Here is a 26,946-nt window from a genome sequence, read left to right on the forward strand (position 1 = left end):
TTAAAAAGCACAGTCTAGCTCTCCATATGCTGAACAAAACCCATCATTTTTAATTTTAAACATTTATGGTTAAATAGACGAGATCCATATTTTAATATCAACGATCCAACTCAGGGCATGAGCTTATGTGCCACTGGTGCACATCTAGAGTAGACAAAAATCATTCAGCCTTCAATGTGCTTCACAACATGCCTGGGACATGTGCCAATGGGCTCTGATGCATGCTCTGTGTCCATATTGCTATAATCAGTCATATGCTAGACTCCTCTTACCACCTTGTCGCGGTAACATTCTTTTAAGTGCCAACATTTGATCGGAACATTGGCTCTTCTGTGGGGACATAGTAGGTAAGTGCAGCAGCACCAGTGATGTGCTTCCAGCAATGTGCTTTGCCTCAGATGATTGTAAATGAGGCAGCCCTGAAGCAGTTAACAAATGAATCACTTTAAAAATTAACAACTCACTGCTAAAATCCCTTTATCTGACAGCTTTCAATTACAAATATTTGCGAACTGTCATATGCTGTAATTGCTCTATTCAAACATAAATGAAAGGTAAAATCTGTTGTTCAACTATTTCATTAGCAGTATAAAATACAGTTGCATTTCTGTTATAACAGAATACACTCTGTTACCATTATTTACTCCCACTGTTTAAAAACTTTAGCTTGATAGCCAATTTTCTGCAACATCTTCAGGGATCAGAACTCTCTTTGAAAAGTACATATAACACCATGCCAGATCATTAGCTGGTGTACATCTGAGTAGATCCATTGAAGTCAATTCAGCTACACTGATTTGTACAAGTCGAGGATCTTGTGCTTAAAGATCCAAATCTGGCAAACTGATGAGTGATTTTAAGGTGTACTCCGCACTCATAGCTCCCATTAAGGCTAAAAGTGGGGGGATGGAAAAAAGGAATAGAAAGGGGTGGTGAAAAAACTGAAAATCAAAACATTTGGTTTTCAATTTTTTGTCAAAAATGTCAGTGGAAAATTTATAATGAACTACTATTCTATTTTTAATCATGGGGACCTTCTTTTTTGCAACGAAACTTAACCTTCTGATGAATTCTTAATCAAAGTTTCTTTCAGTTGCTACTAGAAGGCAAACCCTTCAAAACTAACAGTGGTAGTGAAGATATTTACTACCTTGAATCAGATGGAAGGCAATTGATATCGGTAGCATGGATGTGCACCTAACAACTGTTTTTCATCTTAATTTCTGTCTGTAGTCTCGCTCTTCTGTTTAGAATTTCCCTCCTTATAAGCAAAAAGAAAAGGAGTACTTGTGGCACCTTAGAGACTAACAAATTTATTTGAGCATAAGCTTTCATGAGCTACAGCTTACTTCATTGGATGCTCCCCTTATACTCCTCATAAGGGGTAGTCAAACCTATGGAAACAGGATAAAATTACAGTCTTATTTTTTTCTTTTTTCACTTGGGCTACTTATGGAGACAAACACATATATTATAAACCAGGAAATGTGGAGAATTCCATTAAGGCCAGCTTTTAATCTTGTTATATAGCTTTTACTTTCATGTAAATTCATTTACTTCAGTTGAGTAACACTGTTGTAGTCAGATACGAATCAGGCTCTTTCACAACTAAACGTTACCAAAGGGGACACACTTTAGAACTCCGCTGAAATGTACAGGAGTAGGAGAGCTCTAGAGAGGGACACATCCAGTGGTGAAAAAGTCAATATTTTGCATAGAACCCTGTTCAGTATGGACAGTTTGCAATAAGGTACCCTAACATGTCATCACCAAAGATTTGATGTTACCAGCTTAACGGGTATGTCGTGTTTAGTGCTGACAAGTCCTTCAGAGAGGAAAACAACCACATATTTTGTATCTTGTTTAAAAAACAGTAATTCAGTATTGCTTGTATTTCAGGTTGCTGGAGTATTTTTCTATTTTATTTTTCTGAGCTCGCAGATGTATCCAAAGAGAAGCCTTGAGGGCTAATTTTGTGCCTGTTTAAGTCAATTGCAAAATTGTAATGAACTTCAATAGGATAAGATTATAACTTTGTGTATAATATTTGGGTGTAAAGTCCCAATCATGATTCCCCAGGAATCAAAAGCAAAATTGGGGTCTAAAAATGAACCAGACCCTGAAATGCACAACATAACAAGGTATGAGAGATTCACTCGCTCACTGCCTTTGTCCATCCTTTCAGTTAGAGAAATCAGAAGCGTTGAAATTTATCCAGAGAAGATATCTTTTGGGGACAAAATGCAGATTTCAGTACAGAAAAGAACATCTCAAACTATCTCCTTTTTTCATGTACAAGTTAACAAGCAGAAATGCCACTAACGTCTTTGGTTTTTGCAAAAGTGGCAGATACTAACATTTTAAAGATATTTATGAAAACTGGAAAACTAGTCAGTGGTTCTTTAATAAAACATATTGAGTGTTTGAAAAGTTTCATTTAACCTACAACAGAACAGCTGTGAAGATGTTCTAAACTGAAAACAAGAGAGATTTTAAACCTAATGGAAATGTAATGCACTATTTTCTTCCCTCCTATAGAGTCCCTAGGATTCTGTGACAGTCTTCCAAGCTACCTCCTGTATCCTCTGTCCCTAAAACACAATCTTCTCAAGGAAAGCTTTGATCTAACAATGCATTGCTAAGCAGTTTCAAGTATTAAAGAATTAACAACCATGCCATTTATTTCCTCTCTCCTAATTCTGCATACCGTATAGGTCTTCTGACATGAAATGTTATCTGTCTGACAAATGGCACCATGGTTATTCAAAACATTATAATACATCAGTCTTCTATTAATTCAGTGGTACTTTCAGACATGGTAAATAGAGAAGTGCAAATCCTGGTAGGAAGCAGGAAAGCTAGCCATAAAGCTAGTTTTCTGGTCTGTCAGGAAAGAGAAGAACCAAATCCAGTGGGGAAGTCAGGAACATAAGACATTGCTTAGTACCAGGCTGAGAAGTATTAATAGTCATAAGGGACAAACTCTGAGCCTAACCTTTACTCACTCATATTTGGGCATCTTCTGAGTTATCCCGAGTGTTCCCGTGATGTTGGCAGACCACATGCCAGCTCATACCAAAGCCCCTGGTCAATTCACATATGTATTAGTATAGATCAAAGTAGTTGTTAAATACATTAGAGTGTATTTGGTGTTTAAACTTCATGAAAACTAATGTTTTTTTACTGTTTTCAACTATCTGTATCCTGTTATCATGTAATAGCAAACATTTACATTGTGTATACCCCTGTAACTAAATAACACATTGAACAAGAGAGAAGTTTGTGAAATGCAAATGCAGAACTTTAAAAGAAAAATGCTAATTTCAAAGCAAGTTGTCATTGTCCATGATGACCGGAGATCAAAAACTCAAAATGCATTCCTCACTCTCCATCATCAAAAGAAAAGCCCACGTGGGTAATGACCCTGTCAGCTTGTTTTCTGTGAGAAGAAGATATAAACATTGATTCAGGGAAAGATGCTTCATCTCCGTTTGGATTCTAAGACGGCAGAATAACTGAAAGAGAAGACAGAAATCCCCAGAGTTACTCTGGGTAGCCCTGAGAGACTTCTGTGAAACTGTCAGTTTATTCCAACACTGCCATTATTTAGAATTACAAACTGTGACTCACCTATGCATATATTTTACCTGCTTTAACCTCTCAATAACTCTCATTTCCTTTTCTTAGCTAACAACGCTTTGGTTAGTTTACTACAGAATTTGCTGCCAGCATTGTCTTTGGTGTAAGATCTAGAGTGCCAATTGATCTGGGGTAAGTGACTGGTCTCTTGGAAATGGAAGCAACATAAATGTTATGAGATGTTTGGTGTAAGTGACCATTTATCACAAAGTCCAGTTTGTCTGTATGGCAAGATAGTCCCCTTAGACAATCCAGTCTGTCTGCGACTACGTGGTAAGACTGGTATAGTGATCCAGAAGTTCACATTTGGTACTGGCTTGGTGAAATCTAGTCATAGAACGTACCACCAGTTTGGGGTGTCTGCCTTGTTTTCTGACAGTCTGCCCTGAGGTAGACACTCACAGTTGTGAGCCACTCCAGAGAGCATGACAACTGGCATAGTCATGACAGGATTCATATGCCACAGGTTGATTGGCCAACGCTGTTAAAAGTTTAAAGTTTATATTGAGAGTTTTAAAGGTTCAAGATTGGTAATGAGTGAATCATAGTCGTATGAGGGTCTTGACACAAAAGACCTTGAAAAATTATGAAAAAATAGGGGACTATCCCATAAAAAGAAAGCCTCAGATCTGGAACTGAGAGCTTTTGCTCATAGACTTTGACCAAAGAGCAGGGTCTGAGCATCTCCATACCCCAGATGCCAAAGGGACTGCTACAGCAGAACTGGTTGGCTGAGGCTTCTGGAAGCTGAGAAAGAACATGAACATGAAATAAGGATGGTGGAACTCTGGATCAAGGAGAAGAAAGAAACTGAGGAAGCTGAGGAGAGAGCCTACCAAAGATGTATGTAACGTATGGCAGCAGTCAAAGCCAACAGTGAAATAGAGAGGGAAGCACACCAAAGATGCATGGACCAGCCAGCAGCTGAGGAGAGAACTCATGAACTGCACCTCCAAGTCCTGGAGCAACAAAAGGAGCAGCCTCAGACTGAGAGTATATCCTCTCTCAACAGCAGGGAGTGGGAGAAAGCCTAACCAATTTATCAAGAGACTGACTGCACTGTAGAGTATTCTATCCAGAAATTGCTGATGAATATATTGAGTCAAGGGCGGGTGAAGGGTGTAAACCCCCAGGGGAAGGGTAATCCCTCTCCCTCCTCAGGTTAAAAGGGATAAGGGGTCTAGGAATAAACCTAACCCCAACGTTGTTAAAAAACTTTCAAAGGAGCCCATATTTTAAAACCTCTTACCCAAAGGGAAGGCAGATAGTCTGCCATCACTGTGGGCTCCTGGCCATATAAAATCAAATTGCCCAAAACTTAAGGTTACTCCACAATCTGCACCCACAACCTCCACCATGAGTGCAAATGCTACCACCTTGATCCCAGAGGAAATTGTAGAGGAGAATGGCCTCATAAACTATATTAGGACTGAGTATTGGGAAGGTAGTGAAGAATTTATCGAGAGTGAATTTATAAGGTGGAGAGATACTACATCACACGTCACTTTGGTCAAGGAGAGTTTGGCAATGGAAGAGGACAAACTTCCTGGCAAAAGTCTAAATATTTTAATTTTGGCTGAATTCTCTGTGACTGTACCTCTAACTGAAGTCCACCTTGAGTGGGAAGATTTTAAGGGTGATGTAGTGGTTGGCATCAGAAATTTGCTACCTGCTGCATGGTAATGTTATAACCAGGTCCCAGGGGAAGTATGGATCTGATTCGCCTGCTTTGTCTGTGGTCAGCAGGAAAGACTGTGAAGGGCGGGACATGCCATCAGTCCTTTGTCTGTTGAGAGTTGCAGCTTGCCTTCTGAGGAGGAATTTGAAAATTCTTCTGTTGTGCCCGAGTCTGCTCTGGGCTTAAGTGAAATGCAAAAAGAGTTTGTGACTGCCCAACAAGCTCACCCATCTCTGAAACAAGAGAAGTCTGCAGATCAAAGTGATGCCCCAGCTGGTGAAGGAGAAGGTAGATTTTTCTGCAGAAGAAGGTTTGTTATATAGAGAGGCTCCTGGAGAGGAAATAAAAAAGAGGCACCCTGGTGAGGTTTGCAAGCAGGTAGTTGTGCCTGAGAAATATAGGAGAGAATTGCTCCAAGTAGCTCATGATGGTCCATTTTCAAGACTTTTAGGAGTGGAAAAAAACTATGACACATTGAAACAGAATTTCTATTGGCCTCACATGTTTGAGACAGTAAAAGATTACTGTAAGAGTTGTGACTTATGTCAGAATTGTAAGGGACCTTGCAAAGCACCATTGCAACCTTTGCCCATTATTAAAGAGGCATTTGCCAGAATGTCTGTAGATATTGTGGGACCTCTCACTAAATCTTCCAGGAATGGAAAGAGATATATACTTGTGGTGGTGGTGGATTCTGCCCTCAGGTACCCTGAAGCCACAGCCTTGTCTAATACTGAAACTGAAACTGTGGCTACAGCTTTATTCACCATTTTCAGCAGAGTACATTTTCCCAGAGAAATATTGACATACTGTGGTGCAAATTTCATGTCTGTAGTCTTTAAAAAGTTATGGGAATTATGGGGAGTAAAGCATATAAAGGCTGCTCCCTATCACCCAGAAACTAATGGGCTTATGAAAAGATTTAATGGAACTTTAAAAGCTATGCTAAGAATATATGTCTCCAGACATGAGAACGACTGGGACGTGTTACTCCTTTATTTTCTATATGCACAGAGAAGTGTTCCCCCCAAGAATCTACTGGTTTCACCGCCTTTGATGTCCTGTATGGGAGGCAGGTGAGGGGACCCCTAGACTTGATTTGAGACTCTTGGAAAGGCAGTACTGAGGAAACAGGACAGACGGTAGGGGAGTATGTCACTCATTTTAAAAAGAATTTACAAGTTATGATTAATTTAATTCAGCAGCACCCTAAAAAAAGTCAGGAAATTCAGAAAGTTTGGTATGATCAGCATACTGAAGAAAGATCATGTGATATTGGTGATTTGGTACCAGTGCTGATCCCAGTGAGGAAAAACAAAATGCAGGATTATTGGGAAAGACCTTTCGAGGTGATTGAAAGAGTGAATGAAGTCACATATGATGTAAGGCAGCCCAATGGCAGAGGAGCTGCTCTATGCTTGGGTGTGGAAGAGGAAAAAGAGTATATCTGCTCTATATGGGAAGTTCTAGAGGGCCCTGGAGAGTCCTGTGAAGGAACTGAGGTGGCTAATAGATGGTACAGGCCTAGGAGTTTCTTAGTAGTGGCCAGCAAAGGTGACTCTGATAGGCTGGGTACTGCTGAGTTACTCAGTATTGTGAATCTCATTGGTACCAACAAACTTGGTTCTGAAAGCCTGTCCTCCACATTAGCTGGCAGCATAGTAGGTGCTGTGGATGACAGGGTAGAGCACTCTACTGTCCATGCTAGATACTTTGGTGCCAATGCTTTGGTACTGGTAGAGGCATTCACCAGCTCCTGAACTGGGCACAACTCTTCCAGATACCCCACATGACTCCACTATGTCCAGCAGCACCAGATACCCAGAGCACCCTTGAAGTGGAAGATCTTGTGTGTATATGTATATGCCAGTGAGCATAACTATACTAAGGAATACAAAATGAAACAGAACTAGGGAAAACAAGCACACAATGTGCAGAGATGTTGGCACTGCAGGGGTTCCATCTCATTATTATGGGCAGTAAGAAGGAACTGAGGTAGGGCTGATCCAACCTTTTCTTCCCTAAGCTATGGAAGGCCAGAGCGCACTCAGGGTACAGCTGCAGCTCCAACAGATACTGTTATTCAAACAGAATTCAATCTTGTGTGTACAGGGCCCATGCATACTAGAAGTGGAATATATATATGGTCAAAAACTCAAAGAACTACTCCTCTAATTCATATCCTTGGTTTTAAAAATAATAAGATATGAACATTCAGAAGTGCTTCATGACTTCTTTGTTTCAGTTTTCACCAAGAAGATTGGTGGTGATTGGACATCTAATATTGTGAATGCCAGTGAAAATGGGGTAGGATCAGAAGAGGCTAAAATAGGGAAAGAACAAGTTAAAAATTACTTAGACAAGTTAGACGTCTTCAAGTCACCGGGGCCTGATGAAATGTATCCTAGAATACTCAAGGACCTGACTGACGAGATACCTGAGCCATTAGTGATTATTTTTGAAAAGTAATGGAAGACGGGAGAGATTCCAGAATACTGGAAAAAGGCAAATATAGTGCCAATCTATAACAAGGGAAATAAGGACAACCCGGGGAATTACAGACCAGTCAGCTTAACTTCTGTACCCAGAAAGATAATGGAGCAAATAATAAAGCAATCAATTTGCAAATATCTAGAAGATAAGGTAAGAAACAGTCAGCATGGATTTGTCAAGAACAAATAGTGTCAAATCAACCTGATAGCTTTCCTTGTCAGGCTAACAAGACTTGTGGATAGGGAGGAAGCAGCAGACATGGGATATCTTGACTTTAGTAAAGCTTTTGATACTGTCTCGCATGACCTTCTCATAAACAAACTAGGGAAATGCAACCTAGATGGAGCAACTATAAAGGTGGATGCATAACTGGTTGGAAAACCATTTCCAGAGAGTAGTTATCAGTGATTCAGTCCTGCTGGAAAGACATAACGGGTGGGGTTCCGCAGGGATTGTTTCTGGGTCTGGTTCTGTTCAATATCTTCATCGATGATTTAGATAATGGCATAGAGAGTACGCTTATAAAGTATGCTGGGAGGGGTTGCAAGTGCTTTGGAGGATAGGATTAAAATTCTAAATGATCTGAAGAAACTGGAGAAATGGTCTGAAGTAAATAGGATGAAATTCAATAAGGACAAATGCAAAGTACTCCACTTACGAAGGAACAATCAGTTGTACACATACAAAATGGGAAATGACTGCCTAGGAAGGAGTACTGCGGAAAGGGACCTGGGGGGTCATAGTGGACCACAAGCTAAATATGAGTCAGAGTAACACTGTTGCAAAAAAAAAAAAAAGCAAACATCATTCTGGGATGTATTAGCAGGAGTGTTATAAGCAAAACATGAGAAGTAATTATTCTACTCTACTCCGCGCTGATTAGGCCTCAGCTGGACTACTCTGTCCAGTTCCGGTCACCATGTTTCAGCGAAGATGTGGACAAACTGGAGAAAGTCCAGAGAAGAGCAACAAAAATTATTAAAGGTCTAGAAAACATGACCTATGAGGGAAGATTGAAAAAACTGGGTTTGAGAAGACTGAGAGGGGATATGATAATAGTTTTCAAGTACATAAAAGACTGTTACAAGGAGGAGTGAGAAAAATTGTTTTTAACTTCTGAGGATAGGACAAGAAGCAATGGGTTTAAATTGCAGCCAGGGAGGTTTACGTTGGACATTAGGAAAAACTTTCTATCAGGGTGGTTAAGCACCGGAATAAACTGCCTAGGAAGGTTGTAGAATCTCCATCACTGGAGATTTTTAAGATCAGGTTAGACAAACACCTATCAGGGATGGTCTAGATAATACTCAGTCCTGCCATGAGTGCAGGTGACTGGCCTAGGTGACCTCTCAAGGTCCCTTCCAATTCTATGATTCTATGATTACAGGCCTAATCCTTTAGGTCTTATTTAGCATTCTCATTGAGCCCTCTGAAGAAGGGATTGCAGGGCTGGGCCCTAGTGTAAATGTGCAAACAAATATAATCTCTTAATAAATACCCTTAACCTTTTTGGGCAAATAAAATGAGGAACAACCAATTCATTCTTAATACACCAATTGTGCTACTATTGTATTATGTAAATAAGGATGCCTTTCAAATGCCTGATGATAACATTCTGTGGCACTAGCCCAGTATTATCAAGCACTGTGTTTTCCTTGCAAGCCAGTCTATATAATTATTCTCTCTGACCACTACATCTTTAAAAGGCTTGCTAGTTAACTGACTTCTGCAACTTCAAATTGCAATTTATCTTCACAGCTTTCAAAACATGTTAAACCTATCTAGCAGCTTTCCAAAGGATCTAACAGTGATATTCCACTTTCTAAAAAAAATTCTTTCTTCTTAAGTAGTGCTGCAGTTGCCAAAAAACACACTGATACAACAACAATGTTTCCGACCATCAGCAAAACTAGGCCACTGCTTGCTTGTGGCACACTGCAAATAAAGTACCCAATTCCCATGAAAAATGCTGCTCTAAAACATGTGCCATCATTTTTTTATTATCTGCAGTGCTTCTGGATAGCACTTTAAAAAACTAACAACTTATGCATGGCCAAGGGAAGTTATTTTTCTTAGTGTTCCTATTATAAATAAGGAATTCACATGTTCATTACCACCCTCAGAGCTGATCTGTCAGGTACAGTTCTGAAGCCTTGAAGTTTTAGCTGTCCTGGAGGGAAGAGACTGCTTAAGGAACTCAATTCAGTTCAGTGGAGTTTTTGCCGAGGAGCCAGAAATCCTGTGCAGGAAAGATGGTATTTCAAGACTGCAGAACGATTCTTAAGGACATTCATTCCAAAGTCCAAAACATTATATTATTTTATTTTTTTACAGTTGCTAAGTGGCAACAATGTACTTATCTGTGGCATCATTTACAAAACCCAAGCACTTAAAAGTAGGGAAATGAATAGTTAAGGGTACTACAAAGCTTACATTACCCAAAAAATAAACAAATTCATTATTCTTATCAAGTACAAAGAAATACTTTATTGAAACAGGTCTCTGATCTAAATAAAATATTTTTCTCTCATCAGTAACCTCAAATACTAAGCACAGCACAAACTCTTTCTGAAGAAGGCTGCTCACTCTCCCCCACCCTCACTCACTTTCACTGGACTGGAGCAGGGGGTTGGGGTGCGGGATGATGGGTTTGGGGTGCAGGAGAGGGCTCAGGGCTACGGCAGGGGGTTGGGGTGCAGGAGGAGGTTCACTGTATGGGCTTCGGGATGGAGTTTGGGTGCAGGAGGGGGCTCAGGGCTGGGGCAGGAGGTTTGGGTGGGGGTGGGGGTGCAGAGTCTGGGAGGGAGTTAGGGTGCAGGAGCGGGTTCTGACCTCAGGCAGGGGGTTTGGGATGTGGGCTCCAGCCAGGCGCCGCTTACCTCAGGTGGCTCCCAGTCAGCGGCGCAGCAGGGCTAAGGCAGGCTCCCTGCCTGCCCTGGCTCCGCACTGCTCTCAGAAGCAGCCACCATGTCCACCCCCTAGGTGGAGGCGCGGCCATGGTACTGCCCATGCCCACAGACACCAGCCACGCAGCTCCCATTGGCTGGGAACCGCGACCAGTGGGAGCTGCGGAGCCAGTGCTGGAGGCAGGGGCAGCATGAGGAGCTTCCCTGATTGGCCCTGTGCCTAGGGGCCACAGAGACATGCCAGCCACTCCCAGGAGCTGTGCGGAGCCAACCGGACTTTTAATGGACTGGCAACCCTCGCTTCCCCCTGCAAAGGGGCAAGGTGGTGCACGCGACTCCAGCCCTGAGGGGAGGGGAGGGGGCACCGAGGCTCAGGGGGCTTCTGGCCTACGGCGCAGAGACTTCCCACAGGCTGGATGAAATTAAGCAGCAGCTGTAGGTTCCCACCTCTGTTATACACTTTACAATAATTAAACTCCAAATTCAATGTTTGAAGGGGAGTCTTTCCATTGACTTCTGGGAGTTGGATAAACTCATATTGCTCAATCATGCTACTTCTGACGTCAACAGGATCAATATTGCCTCCATAACTTCCACTGAAAGTCGAGTCAAATTGCCCCCAAAAATATTCACTATAAAATTAACGACTTTGCTTAACTAAAATTTATTATCTTCAAATATAATCAGCATATGAAGTTTCGAAAAGAATCAAATATAAGGAAATTTGAATTAATAGCAATTAGTCTCCATCTGACTCAAAAATGGCTAAGAAATGTTAGACAAGTCCCAAAATTTTGAATGAGGGTAAACTATCAAAAACAGTGCAATGAATTTTCTTCAAACTTCACAGGAACAGTCCCTTTCATATTCAGAGGGAATCTGGCAGTGTTGAGGACAAACTAATTTTCCAAGCCAAAGTTAAAGATGGGCAAATATCGGGACTTATAATGGAAAATGATTGTTCTATAACTATGGGAGATCCTACTGCTTCTACATAATAACAGCAAAAAAAAATTAAATGAAGTTTGAATTTCACAATAAAATGAGCAAAAATTCAAACGGGCACATGTTTCAAAGCTAAATCAACAACTTCACCAACATTTTTATAAAGCAAAGTTTCTGAACTGTGAAATGGCCTCAACTAAACCTCCAAATATTTTCCCCACAAAATTTCATGAATATTTTTTTGTTCCTTTCAGCATCTGAAGGAAGGCAAGGAACTAAACTCTACAATGGTGTAAAGGCGTTTTAATGACAGATGTAAAGTTCTCTACCCATCTATAAACTCTGTCCTCTGAAATCAATGGGACTATTAATAGGCTTAAAGTTAAGTTTGTGTATAAACACTGGCAGGACCAGAGCCTTTGTATAGACAGATTGCAAGGGGTTGGGGAGAGTTGGAGGAGGGCTTGCCCTTGTTTATCTAATGATGTTCAGAATTAAATGACAGGTGGGTAAAAATGCCTACATCTTCCATCATTGTTAGCACAAAAATAGTTGTACCAGTGGGGGATAATAGGTCCTAATTTTCCCAGAGTAGACACAGTCATGAAGGACATCTTCATTGGATTTTTCACTCATGTTTGACAATGGTGTCAAACACAGCTCTCTTGCCCCAACCCACCCTCAAACTGGTGATGAACTTGGCTGTCTTGCAGCTGTGGAATGGTTCAATTTAGAAATGTCGACTCTACTTTGTTAAAACAGGTGTTGAACTCATTTGACCCTGTCCAAAAGTAAATGAGTTCTAACACTGATTGAGGGTGCTGGATGAGTTACCTTTAACACCATCAAAAATACAACCTCTCTGTACTATGACTCTGATCCTGCAAGACGCTCCACATGGCTGGATTCCTACACCCAGGCAGAATCACACTGAAGCCCATCAGGAAAGAGCTCCTTGCAGGATTGGGATCCATTATAAGAAAAACACCACAAACTATATCACTATACAAGCATGGCTACTGTACCTTTTTGTGTGTGCCTTCTATATTTGTGTGTTAATTCCCTGAGCTATTACACGGGGGCTTAGGATTGTGTGTCGGGTTCAGCTATAATTTCCTTGGTATGTGTCATAAACTGAACATTATTTCAGCTTGGATGTTTTTATGTTGTAACATTGATTGGAAAAGGATAAAGAGGAAAACAACATCTTGTTTTATACCACGGCAATTGATTTTTTTAAATTTAATTTGTACCTTGTAAGGATTTTTTAAATTGCTCTTTGGCCGTTCTGAATATTGATTGCATTTTAGGGAGTGTTGTTTAATAAAAAAAATTCCTCCCTTTCTTCACGTAAACAAAGTAATCTGCAAACCTGTCAGAGGTGCTTTGTGGAAAACATTCCACATTTAAATTGAAGCTAGCTCCTCCCACCACAAATACATACCCAACCCCTCTATGAGATACAAGGCCAGATCCTCTGGTCCCTTAAAACTGCTGCACTTTGCCCTGGTGGCTTTAAAGCAGTCTAAAACCAGTTTTATTGGCTGGTGGAGGATTTCTTCTGTGCCATCTACCCTCCTGATTTCCAGAACAACAAGTGAGTTCAGGGACATAAGGAGGCTCTGCTTTACACCCAGAGCATGAAGCGGCTCTAGTTTACACCAAAGAGTGGACAGGCAGCTGAACAGACCCAAAGCACTGCTCAGCTGACCAGACAATCTGGCCTCATATCTCTTGGTCAGCAGCGGATTTTGAGCAAAGCCTTCAGCTGATCATGCAAAATCTAACTGCTACTGAGGCAACGGTGATCCGGAATCTCAGGGCACATGGGAGGTAATTTGAGATAGAAAAACAACAAAACCCACATGTATTTACAGTTTCAACATCCTAACCTAAGTTTATAGAAATGTAAGAGAAGAACTTACACCTGAGTCAACAGTGTGCCCTTGTTGCCAAGAAGGCCAATGGCATTTTGGGATGTATAAGTAGGGGCATAGCCAGCAGATCGAGGGACGTGATCGTTCCCCTCTATTCGACATTGGTGAGGCCTCATCTGGAGTACTGTGTCCAGTTTTGGGCCCTGCACTATAAGAAGGATGTGGATAAATTGGAGAGAGTCCAGCAAAGAGCAACAAAAATGATTACGGGTGTGGAACACATGATTTATGAGGAGAGGCTGAGGGAACTGGGATTGTTTAGTCTCCAGAAGAGAAGAATGAGGGGGGATTTGATAGGTGCTTTCAACTACCTGAGAGGCGGTTCCAAAGAGGATGGTTCTAGACTATTCTCAGTGGTAGAAGAGGACAGGACAAGGAGCAATGGTCTCAAGTTGCAGTGGGGGAGGTTTAGGTTGGATATTAGGAAAAACTTTTTCACTAGGAGGGTGGTGAAACACTGGAATGTGTTACCTAGGGAGGTGGTAGAATCTCTTTCCTTAGAAGTTTTTAAGGTCAAGCTTGACAAAGCCCTGACTGGGATGATTTAATTTGGGATTGGTCCTGCTTTGAGCATGGGGTTGGACTAGATGACCTCCTGAGGTTCCTTCCAACCCTGATATTCTATGATTCTGTGAACTTTACTTTACATTTACTCTCTGCTGTATCCGTGCATTATGATTTCATTGAAACAACTAATAGTTGTCTTTTCATTTCATTGGCAGTCCAGTTGACATTGCAAATTAACCTTCAGTGCCAATCATCAACATGTACGCATGTGCCAGTCCAATAAATATCAGCACCCACCTCTGACTGCTGATATTACAGCCCATATTGGAACTACTTTACATAACAATATGCTACTTACCTATAAAACCTAACCCTTTTATTGTAAATTTTGCTCATTCAAGGAAGTGGCTCTTTTAGGGCTCTATCCTGGAAAGTGCTGAGCCCTTGCAACTCCCACTGAAGTCAGTGGGAGTTGAGGGAGATCAGTACTTCACAAGTTCAAGCCCTTAGAAAACAAAGCACTCAAACTGGATTGAAGATCATCAGTCCAAATACTCAGAGTAAGAAACAGATTTAGTCCTTCACGCAGGTTGGCTTTTGAAACACTGCGAGAAGACGCTGTTTTGTGTTGCTCATTTGACATTCTCTCCATCCTGCCTTTTAATCAATTTATGAAAACAGCAACAAAACAGATTGCCTACAGTTGATGGTATTTGCCATTCTGAACTTGATGTTGTCTGTCAACTCTTAGCATAAACACAATGGCGGCAAACAGAGGCAGCAAGAATGCTAATCATTTAAAAATTCTGATAGCAACTAGCTCAGAAAACAAGCAGGGAAAAGTTCAAAGGGGACAACTGGTCTCACTGCCTATGTTTCCAAACAGGGCAGCTCCTATTAAAAAGTAAACCTTGCTGATGTACAAAACACAGAAGAAAAGAACTGATGCCAACAAGTTCTACCCACTACATGGTTACAGGGACAGATTCTGATAGGCTTATACCCTTTGATTAGTACCTTACTCTGTGAGTAGTCACACGGACGTAAAATGAACATCTCATTGTTTCAATTAGAAAGTTAATTTTATTTAGAACAATTTCATTTAGTTTTTTATGTTAAAAAAGCAACAAAATAGTTTTCCTTCCTTTTCCAACAGAAAAATGTGAAAAAGGCGAACACATCAAAAAAAACTAAATGTTTTTTAAATTTGAAGCAAAACAAACATAGAACTCCTCCACCCCCAATTTCTGAAAAATATCAAAAGAAACTAAATCATTTCTTTCAAAAATCTTTCAGAAATTAAAATGTAAATTTCATCAGCCCCCATCTTCGTCGCTGTAGATCTCTGATGTTGTTTCTCACTGTGTTCCCCTTATCTCCTTTGTACTACCATGAATACTACTCCAGTCAGTAGTGGATCCCCTTTCCTTCTCCTATCATGTCTATTCTACTCTATTCTATTTCTTAGAAAGTTTCTTATACTGCCCTCATCATTATAGTATCTGAACCCCCTCAAGTAGTGCATTAAACAATGTGACTAACATCTGTCATGTGTTATTTGTTCTCTCGTCCTTTTCCCGGAGGAAAAGCATGAGCAGTGGAGTGTCTTGTTTTGGTAGGCTTTTTTGGGGGGGAACGGGGGTTGTATTGTTTGTTGTTGTTTAAATATACATTTTATTATGTATTTATGCCAGAGAAGGAAAGGTCAAAGAAATGCACCTCCTGCTTGGAACAGAAGGTGGAGAGGTTGGTGATAGTCCTAGATGATCACAATGGTCCTTTCTGACCTTAAAGTCCATGAGTCTTGGACTGGCCGCCAAGAAAGTTCTGTCTCCTGCACAGAACAGCTTCCTCCTTGTAGAATTGCACTGTGAGAGAATTTCACTATGCCCAGAACAAGCCCCTAGTTCTAGTCTCCAAGGGCCATTCCCATTCCTCATGCAACTTCCACCTATAAACTTCTTCTGCACGGCTCACCAAATAACCAGTGTCAGTCATACATCTTCTGTGTGCCAACATCATGTAAGAGAGAGCCAAGAGAAACCGTGGAAATATAAGTAACTAGTCTCGTCTGTGTCTCCCAGTGTATTTTGTCCCATCTGAGGCAAAGCTTATGAGAATTATTGGAGAATACCTTTGAAAACCAGCTGGCAGCTGTCCAGGAGGGAAGACAGCTTCATTTTATTATACTGAAGCATTGAACATACACAGTAAACAGAACAGGAGATAGCAAGGACAAGCTTTAAGTTCTTTATAACTAGAGATGGGCCTGAATCAAAAGTCCTGAGCAGAATGCTCCCAAAATTGTGATCTGGATTCAAATGTTGTAGCTTGTCCCTAAATCTATTATGGGCCAAATCAAAACCCTAGGCTCCAAACACCCCTAAAGTTTGGGTCCATATTTGGATCCCCTCTCTAGCTGTGGTGTATAGGAACAGGATAGTAGCCCTTTAAATAATTTGTGAGCTCTCTAGTGGCACTCACTGTTTTCTATATAAAACTATATTTTAGAGGCTTCTGGAAAACAACAAGAGCAGTCGCATTCTATAGCAAGGCCTTGTTTATGGACTGATAGTAAATACAACTGTGCTCCTTGGTTTCTTTAAATTCTTACTGTGTAAAGAGCAAAAGACATAACACTCGCTATAGCTGAGTGTTTGTTTGCTCTGTATTAGCTATAGAGAGATTATAGAGCCCGGATCACAATAAATAAATCTAAGGAGTAAATTTTAAAAAGCCAGTCGTGATTTTTAGGTGCCCAACTTCAGACACCTAAAAGGGCCTGATTTTCACAGAGTGGGTGCTCAACTCTTTCAGAAAATCAGGCCCTTTTGAGGCATCTAACATGGGGCACCCACAATCTATTTACTTTTGAAAATTTAGGCCAGAACCTTGCAACTAACTCATCCTGTGATTTATCCCATAAGCCTTATTTTGTAGGAAGAAAAAAAAATGATGTCAAGTTCCAGTTTTTCTTGTCTCCCTACCTCAAGTAAGTGATCTCTGCAGAAAATTAGAAATCCTTGTATTCATATACACACTGATAAGGCATCTGGGATGATCTACATCCCTTTCACAGCTTCAGCTGTGCTTCAAGCTAGACCTGGTTTATGTAGGATCCCTGCTAAGGATGCTCCATTGTTGTAATTAAAGGCTTAATCTCCTCCCAATCGTCTGTTCAGTTGTTATGAAATATGTCGGTTGTGCCTTGTTCTTGTTACGGGAAATTGCCAGGCAGATAACAAAAACAAAAAATTAAATTATCCAGTCTGCATGTCCACCTTACTGCACGTCCACGCATGCTGCCTTTTATTGGATTGCCCTGCAGCAAGAGGTAAACAATGCAACTTTCTTCCACCTAAGATGGGTACTGAGCTGTCAAAACGAACAAAAGCAAGCCCTGCTTGGATTCAGTAAGTCACATTGCACTTTGCGTTCATTAGTATTTTGCACCCTGCCGGGGTGCAGCTCTTTGAAGCACCAGGAATCAGACATAATTATTACATGCTAGCAAATAAACAATATTAGCTGTTGACTCATCGCTCACAAAAATAAAAAAGTTCTAAGCCAGGCTCAATAGATCTGGCAGACATACAAAATGGTCTCAGGAGGGGGGATTCCAGTCAGTCTATCTAAAACAGCAGCAACCATGCATCAGCCCTGCAAGAGTCATCTACTTTTTAATTAAATGGAAGGCTCTCTTTTCCTCTCCCTTTCTTCTTCCCTCACTCCCTTTCTGCCCCATGCTCAGCAGATGTTAATGACAAGCCTTAATCACACCTGTCATTGGGTGAAAATGTTGCTGAAACAAAAATAAAAGTAACAGGTCAAAACAAAGTAAATGAGGAAAAGTAAACAGCTACTTAGGTGACGTGCAATCTACTCAATGGCTAAGCAAAATCAAACTACAGTAGAATCTCAGAGTTATGAATACCAGAGTTTTGAATTGACCAATCAATCACACACTCATTTGGAACTGGAAGTACACAATCAGGCAGCAGAAGAGACAGAAAAAAAATCAAATACAGTACAGTACAGTGTTAAATGTAAACTACTAAAAAAATAAAAGGAAAGTTTAAAAAAAGGTTTGACAAGGTAAGGAAACTGTTTCTGTGCTTGTTTCATTTAAATTAAGATGGTTAAAAGCAGCATTTTTCTTCTGCATAGTTACATTTCAAATCTGTATTAAGTCAATGTTCAGTTGTAAACTTTTGAAAGAACCATAATGTTTTGTTCAAAGTTACGCCAACAACCTCCATTTCTGAGGTGTTTGTAACTCTGAGTTTCTACTGTATTGGTTTACACTGTCTCTCTCTCTCACCGATCTAGTCTGAACAATGTTCCGTCACATCCAGTTGGGTGTAGTGACCTCTTCTCCAAGAAAAGAAGGGGCAAACTGAAGGGCACCATGTTGCTTTGAAAAAACAAAACCACCTCCAAACTGCAACAAAATTAATAATTCAGGAAAACTATAAGCCTGCAAATCTGCACTCCACTGAAGCCCATGAGAAAGCCTCCCTCCAAAACAGGTACCACCACCACAAGTGCTTTTGACTGGAGGCCTGCAACTCTGCAGAGATCTGCTTTATATCTGCAGCTGCGGATATCCACAGACCATGTCTGCAGATCATGGATCAGATGCAGATACAAATTTTGTAGCCACGCAGGGCTCTACCTTTGATCTCCTTAACACACTAATATCATCTGCCTTCTGGCTGATGACCCCTAAAATTAAGGGCTTTGAATATGCTTAACTATGCAATTGGGGCAAGCCCCATCCCTTCTTTAACAACAAAATACATGTGCAGCAGAACCAGTGTAGATCTCTGTATAGGGTTAGGAGAGGACAGGGTTTTTGCTGCCCACATAGGCAGTACAGAACAAGTCTTGCATATTTTCCACTTGAAACAATGAATTGGCCCAGTTTCACCCAAACTTCTACTCAGGTATATGAATCTGTCTGACACTTTGGGTTTGCAAAGACGCCAAACACCAGAGGAGTATCTCCTAGTTTTGACAAGCTTTCTTACAAAAACTTTTCACAACTTCAATTATATAGTTGGTGAAATGTATCCCTAGCTGTGTTTATTTGGAAGGGCTGAGACCAGGACTGCTAAATTCTCTCTCAGGGTACCACTTTGACTAAAGGATGAAGGGAAAGGACTGAAAAATATCACTTTATCAAAGTACTACTGGTATTTCACCATCGTGAATAAAATTCCGCTCTCAGTTAAACTGGCATAAACATGGAATAATTCAATTGTAATCACTCCCGATATACACCAGTGGAGGTAAGATCAGATTCTAGCTCTGTGTAGTTCTAGGTACCAACAGTTATAAAAATATGTATATTTGCCATAAAGATGGGCCCGTACAAAAACCCAGATCCAAATACCTCAGATCACTGGGGTATTTTAAATTTGCATTCAGATCCTGATTTGATTTTGCAGCTAAGTCCCTTCTCTAGTGCATTCCAATTAGCCACAGCAAAGGGAAGTAGTGAATAATAACCTGATGCATCTGAATGTCAATACTGAATCATTCACACACAGAAGGGGACAGTTTCGTTGCAGTACATGATTCACACAAACCCTGTTATTACAGAAGAACCACGAGGCTGTAATTATGTTGCACTCCTGCCTGTACACTACTTTGAAAACTTAAAGGTCAATTAAATAGGTCCCTCCTGGCTTTCATCTGTCAATAAATATTTCTATGGATTTAGTTTGACATCTTGGTTATTTCTTTTCCATATGCTATAACAAAGAATTTTTAAACAGTACTCCACACATAAAACTGAATCCCAAGGCTTTATTTTAGCCAGGAAAACCAGAATCAAGTGCTTTCATCTAGGTCTTTGTAGATGTCTTTATACGATGGAGATGTCCAGTTCAGATGACTCAGTTGTTACATAAGCAGATAAACATCAGTAGCCTTGGGGTTTTGCAGCCTTTAAGTAGGCAGCTTTCAATAGGAGCGGACAGAATGAATGATCTAATGGGAATGAAAATTAACCTTCCCTTTGTAGGTTTTTATTCCACTCATGCTCAGCCTCCATCAATAGGATTTTGATGGCATTATTAAAAATCACAGGCTCCTGTGGAAAATTGGCTTGGGATGTCTCAAGGCAGCTCTTCCGGCTCTTTTAGCAGGGGCCAAATTAGTTTTCTGCAAAATGGCTGCGTCTCTAAGCAATAAAAATCGAGTAGGGTTGTTGACGTAGCAAACAACAGGTCTGGGAAATCTCCTACGCAATTCATGTTTAATTTAAGAATTTGGATTGTAGGTCCAATATTTCCCAGAATCTGAATTCCTAAATTAAATGGTACAAAGAGAATTAAATAACATGATCAAATCTTGTGCCTGACATAATGACCTAGGGTGCTTCACTGTGTGGTGTTAGTGTTGTAACAGCATCCAGTACTAGATCAGAAGTATTGATAAAGCTCTGAGGCAGCTCTTCCTGGACTGATTAAATGCAGGTGTCTTAATCTGGGATTCTACTCAACCCTAGCAGGAGGCACAGCTGAGTCCAGCATTGTTGTTATTGTTCTGTAGCTCAGACAATTTCTAAATTAGTTTACTGATGATCTGAAAAAGAAGGGTGCTCTCCCCAGAATGTTTCCTGACATTCTGTCTCAAATATGTGTATTCTGTGAGTAACACTTTTTAAATTGATAAAAAGTGTTGGCTAATGCTTGCTCTTCCTGTAAAAGCAATGGCTAGCAGCAGATGTCTAGTATCTTATGAGACAATGGACAGGTGTTCTTACTGCAAGGTGCTGCCAAGTCTGCTCTGTGAGAGAAACAAGGCTGAGGGCCATCAGTACAGCAGTCAAACCCTAAGCTCCAAATGTAGGTCTGTCCTAAATATCCCTCACTAACTGGTTACCACTTATCCCCTGATGGTGTCTGGGCATAGTCCCTTCACAAGGCAATCGGCCTCTACTGATGTGGTGTGAAAGGCCAAGTCTGTTGTTGCTTTAGCTTACTTGCATATGGCCATCCTGCAGAAAACTCAGAGTGCCAGACAGAATTGCTTGGCAAGTAATTTTTTCATGTTGGGCTGGGAAAAACCCGACCACGATAGATGCTAACATTTTGCTTTTGTCATGAGGTACAAACGAGCTTTCAGGTGACCCAACAGCACTACTGCCCAAGTCTTCCTCTCCACAAAAGCACATAGACCAAATTCTCCGATTTTGTAAATTGGAGCAGCTCCACTGAGTCAATGGAGAATTTGACCCAGAGCTTCTTGTTACTCCCACCACTACTCTCCTTCCTTTTGTAAATATATTACCTGACTTATTCCCAAAGGCTGGCTTAGTTTCCTCCGAGATCTGCATTTAGATTTTGAGTGACATAGAAGAAGCTCCTCCTATGATAAAGCATGCATGTAAGGCACAAAAGGGAATACATCTTTTTAAAAGGATGCTATGGGACCAGTTCTGCCCTCAGCTATATCCTTGAAACTTCTGTCGTCAATGTCTCTGATTCAGGAAGGCACTTAAACATCTGCTTAATTTTAAAGATAAGCACGTGCCTAAGCACCCATTCTGAATACATATGCCCTTCTGAATCAGAATAATAGGAGTTGCTTATATCTGAGGGCAGAAATGTCAAATTCCCGGAGTCTGGTATCACATTGAACGTTTTCCCTGTACCATACTATTATTGGCTTTTAGCAATAAATCTGCCTGATTTTGGTTATTTGGCCTCTTGAATATATTTCATAACAAACCAAAGTGTGATCAAGTAATTCACTGTACCATTTATCAACACAAGAGCAAGAAAGGAAGGAGGAATACACACACATACTTTCTCTCTCTTTAAACCATTTTCAGAGAGCAATGTATTTATATTTCTTTGTAGCAAACAACAGTTTGTTTGTTCTCCACCAGCTCTAAGCCTTTTGTTCTCTTTTCTATACCCCTCTGATTTATCTCCCTGTCAGAGAGAGGAAGAGTCTCTCCATTACACTGAACAGTAATGGATGAGCACTTCAGGGCCTATTCTGAGTGACTTGTTCATAGAGCTTCAGGGTAAGTGGCAGAGATGCAGTATATAACAATGGACTTCTAGGGGACACACATCCAGGAGAGAGGCAGCCAGGAGCCTCCTCCCATTGTCCATTAGAAAATGGGATGGGAATAATGGCAGCTCTTTCACACAGGAAGTGCAAAACCAGCGTGACTGCTCTTGGTATCTCCTCTCCATCATCTCCTGAGGAGAGGCCTGGTAACTTAGCCTAATCTTTCCATTGCCTTCTGATGGTGACAGGTTGTCTCATTCTCATCTTCTGCTTTGGGAGAAGGTGAGGAAGACAGCCTACTCTTCTTCCCAAATCCAAAGACAGGGATTTGTGAGGACAAGCAGTCTACCCACTCTCTGTCCAGCGGGAATGGGGAAATACTTCACCCCTTTCTTCCCAAAGAGCTCTGTAACTTATGCCCCACCATACAGAACAAGAGGGAAATGGGGAGGAACTGGGACTCTGAGTCACAATTCATTCTCTAGTGTGCTTCTTGGATGGTGCAGTATGTGCGACTCCTTACTCAAGGCAAGTTGTAAAGTTACAATCTAGCCATTAATATCTGTGCCTCAGTTAGCTTATCTGTACAACTGGGGTAATAATAGCTAACTCACAGAGATACTGTGTTAATCAACTAGTGTTTGGGGTCTTGGACGAAAGATGCAAATAAAATACAAATTATTATATACAAGATCTATGCCAGAGCAGGGGAAACTAAGACACACAGAAAAGTATTACACTGCAGACACACAAGAAACATTGAGGTATATCAGAAGGAGATACACAAAGGCAGATTCTCAATGAAAGGAGGCTTTAATTATCCATCTTTGACTTGCTTGGTGAAGGTTCCTGGGGAAAGAGAACTCCAAGAAACCTAACACTTGGCGAGCTAGTGGCAATTCTTGCATTACTATGGTTGGCCAGCTGGCTTGCCATCTGCCAGTACACATTCCCATTGACTGTACTGGACAAGTCCCAGGCTCCCTTGGGCCTAACGAGAATGCTTCAGTAATGAAGTTCTAGTGACAGAATCTCGACTTGTGTAAATCATGGTAGCACCTTTGACGTCAAGAAGAAAACACCAAACTCTGCTGATTTACACCAGCTAAGGATCTGGCCCTTAGTTTCTAAGAAACAAAGCCTCATCCAAAGCCCACTGAAGTCAATAGAAGACTCCCAACAGGCTTTGGAACAGGCTTCTAATAAGAAAATGCATTTTAAAACTTGCAAAAATAAGTGCTACCCTTATGGGATTTCCACGTTATCAAACTATTAAGGTGAAGTAGTGTCTAGAGAGATGGCATTTGAAAACTGTGAACTGCTAGTGCTTTTAAAAATCTGTGCTGGTACTGCACAGCCTATAAATCTTATTACAGTAGAAAGCATTCTTGCATATAAATGAATATGGAAAGAAACCATTGAGAGGAATCAATATGCTGAATGGAAGTTTTTCTTCTTAATCTTGTTCCAATTTGGTGTTTTCTATAAGTTGTTCTTTTGTCTCTCTCTCTCTATTATCCTTGAATGCCTGAAATTCTCTTTGATGGAAGACAGCTATATCCTAATCAAGCCGACAAACCTTGGAAAAATGCATCTGACAACCAAGCTCTAGAAAGATGCATCTGCAATTGTGTCTTTCAGTTTAAAAAGATTCAGTGCAGCCAGACTGGAGTCTTTGGCCAGCTGTTGGTTTTCTAACACTTTGATGGCTTGCAAGGTGACTGGCTTAGCCGACAGGCATGCCAACTCATGCTCTGATCTTGTCAGGTCTTATAGGCAAAGCAGAATCAGAATTGATCAGTATTTGGATGGCAGGCTTGCATGGGAAACCTCAGTTCCACTCTTGATGATGTTGGCAATTCAATAGATGGCACTCTTCCCTCAGAGTTAGTAATTAACCAATACTCTAGCATGGTGATAAGGACACCTTGCTGTTGGAGGTGCTATCCTTTAGATGAGGTGTAAAGACAAAGCCCTAGCTACCTGGGCTCATGAAATATCCCAAGGCATGTTTTTGGAAGAGCATAACACAAGTTAGTTTTCATTGAATAATGACATTCTGCCTGCCTATAAGCTTCCCATTGTAGTTCGAAATGGATACATTATTATTCTCTTTCTGTCCTGACATGTACTGTTACCTATGATGGTCCTGATCACAGTGCTGCCCAGGCAGAAACAAAGCAGCACCGCTGAGCCCAGGTCCCTGGGGGAGTGCTAGGGGGACCGACAGCCATGGATCCCGACAGCCAAGTCTGGAGCACCCACAGAAAAAAATAGTGGGTGCTTAGCAGTCACCAACCACCCGCCGATCCACTGTTTGCCGGCGGGAGGGAGGTGCTCAGGGGAGAGGGCTGAATGGGGGCAGGAAGAGGTGGGGCAACGGTGAGGCCTTGAGGAAAGGAGAGGAGTGGGGGCAGGGCGAGGGTGGAGCACCCACCCAGAAAGAAGAAAGTCGGCAACTGTGGATGCCTCTCAGGACCAGCTTCTTCTCCTCATCCTCTGTCTGGCAGCTCTGCTTCGCCCTCTCTGGCTGCCAGGGGTGCGTGGCTCTTCCGGCCCTGGACAGAGGCCATCGCCGGGCCATCAGTTTGCCAACATATACAGTTTGAGGAGGCACTGCCCGCCTCCCCCCCACTCAGCCCATGGCAGACCACTCGGCTGTGTCGCAGCCCTCCTTTGGGCCACAGCCCACTGTTTGGGAACCCCTGCCCTAGAGACAGATGCATTCCAAACAGATGACTCAATCGTTGTACCCATAGGCCAGACCTTGATCCTACAGGCCCTTGCCTAATTCACTGCACCCTTCATTAGACGTGCAGCAGATGTTGCAATGGCTATAGTGGAGCCCTGACATCTTCACTGCATGTTTAATAAATCTTTCACTATTCAGCTACTTTAGGACTAGATTGTGACCTATATGAGTGTGAAGAGGAGCAAGAGGGAGAGGGAACCCTTTACCCACTACCTGGATCTTGGTCCTGAGCATGCAAAAAACAAGTGGGTTTTGCATACCCACTTACTCCTTCCCTAGAGCAGGTGAGTGGGGATTGGGCAGGGAAGGGACCAGCTTTGGCTCCCACTCACCCCATACACACTTGCTGGCCAGTTAGCAGGTGTTAGCAGTTTGCTGCCTATATCAGCAGAAATTACTACACTACAGGAGCAAAGAGGCAGCAAGGAGAGGATTGCGGCTCCCAGGGCAGCTCCAAGGACAAAGCAGCAAATAATAATGATAAATTGGCCTAATATACCATACCGTAGCATGGGTCGAGGGCAGCGGTCAAGGTTGGGGAGACACTACTGTCAGCATTCTTATTGCAAATGCAGAGCTGCAATGCCTGTGTACTACCATACTCCTTTGCCCTTTTTTTGTCCTGAAATATTCAGTGCAGAAAAGGAACCATGGCAACTTAAATTTAAAAAGTAAGCCTGCACAAGTAAACCTATCATACAGCTAAATGAGCAGAATACAGGTCTGAAGTACCCCATGGTCAACAGTGATCACCATGGTGACAAAATCCAAAGACACAATGTCATTTTCAGCTCCGAGTGCACAGAACCCGTGAAGTGAAATGAGGCTTGTGTCCCCGAGAGGAAGGCTGACTGTGTGAAGAGGAACTAGCCCTACTGTTGTCTTTTGGTGGCAGTAGTTTGACTTTGTTGCTGCATGACAGTAAGATGTTACTCGTTAAGGGCTCGTTGACATTTCATTATAAGTGTCAGTTTCAAAGGTTGGCTATGGTAAACTGCATTTGACTGAAACTTAGGACGATATAAGATTTCAGTATCAGTGCAAACTGTTTATATCAAGCAATCAGTGAAGTTTTTTCTACCTGAAGAACAGTGAACATAGGGGCTTGAATTCTCAGCCGTGTGGAGCTCATGCTTGGGATAGCTAAAGACAAGGATGTTGGACAGAATATAGCTTTCTGGGCTCCTGTTCCAGGTGCAGTTGGGGGCCAATTAGCCCCCCTCGCATAATTCAGAGTAGGTTAAGGGCTGTTTTAAGTTGCACCAAGTGGGTCAGTCGCCCACAGCCTGCCTTCACCAGCCAAAGATCACCAGAGTGCTGTGTGCTCCAGCCCCATGCCTACATTCGCACTCCATGGACTGCAGAACAGGTTTACTCCACCCGAGGCTTTACTCCAGACGAGGGGAAAGGTTGAAGAACAAATACTTTTTACTGATGTGAAAGACTTGGAGTGGGATTCACAAGATGGACTTCAGTGCTTAAAGTGGCAGTTAGGAGTCTAAGTCCAATACTCAGGCACTACATGTATTCAGAGTATCCCTTCAGCCTGTTTGCGCCGGTGGTAGATTTGAACCCAGGTCTTCCACATTCTGGGTGAGTGCTCTAACCACTGGGTTAACAGTTATAGTGGAGAGGAGTGCACACCACCTCCCGCTCTGCTTTTCTTGGGAAAAAAAAGAACCAAAAAACCAAACTGACCTGGCTTATGTGCCTAACTACAGGTGAGGGTTCACAGCTCTGAATCCTGAGCGGAGACAGACACCTCCCTCCCTCCAGGTTGGATTTAGATGCCTAACTTCCTCCTGACGTACAGAGCTTAGATTTACACCCCTCCCCCTCAGCATTTTCTATTGGCTAGCTTTGGCGGCTCCCCACTCAGCATGCTGGCTTTTGTGAATCCTGTTCTTAGGTGCCTAACTCTTACCATGCAGTTTTATAGGGTGCCTGGGTAATGAACTCAGAGCTGTGAATTCCATGAGGTAGCAGGGCACCTAACAGTCCTCCCCGCCCTTCTGACTCCTACCCTTTGCTGCTTACCTTTAACCCACAATCATGTTT

The 26,946-nt window shown here is 41.8% G+C and overlaps 1 protein-coding gene across 3 annotated transcripts in view; it reads right to left on the minus strand.

Moving 5' to 3' along the window:
- Positions 1-26,946, minus strand: part of TMEM108 (transmembrane protein 108) — a 393,284-nt gene that overhangs the window by 168,704 nt on the left and 197,634 nt on the right. The window contains exon 6 of one of the 3 annotated variants that reach the window (XM_077811156.1): positions 9,925-10,049. The exons of the other annotated variants lie outside the window; for them this stretch is intronic. The gene's annotated coding sequence lies outside the window, so the exon portion shown is untranslated. The remainder of the gene's footprint in view (positions 1-9,924; positions 10,050-26,946) is intronic. 3 annotated transcript variants of the gene reach the window in all.

The sequence above is a fragment of the Eretmochelys imbricata genome, chromosome 2, assembly GCF_965152235.1.
Source record: "Eretmochelys imbricata isolate rEreImb1 chromosome 2, rEreImb1.hap1, whole genome shotgun sequence".
Taxonomy (NCBI): Eukaryota; Metazoa; Chordata; order Testudines; family Cheloniidae; genus Eretmochelys; species Eretmochelys imbricata.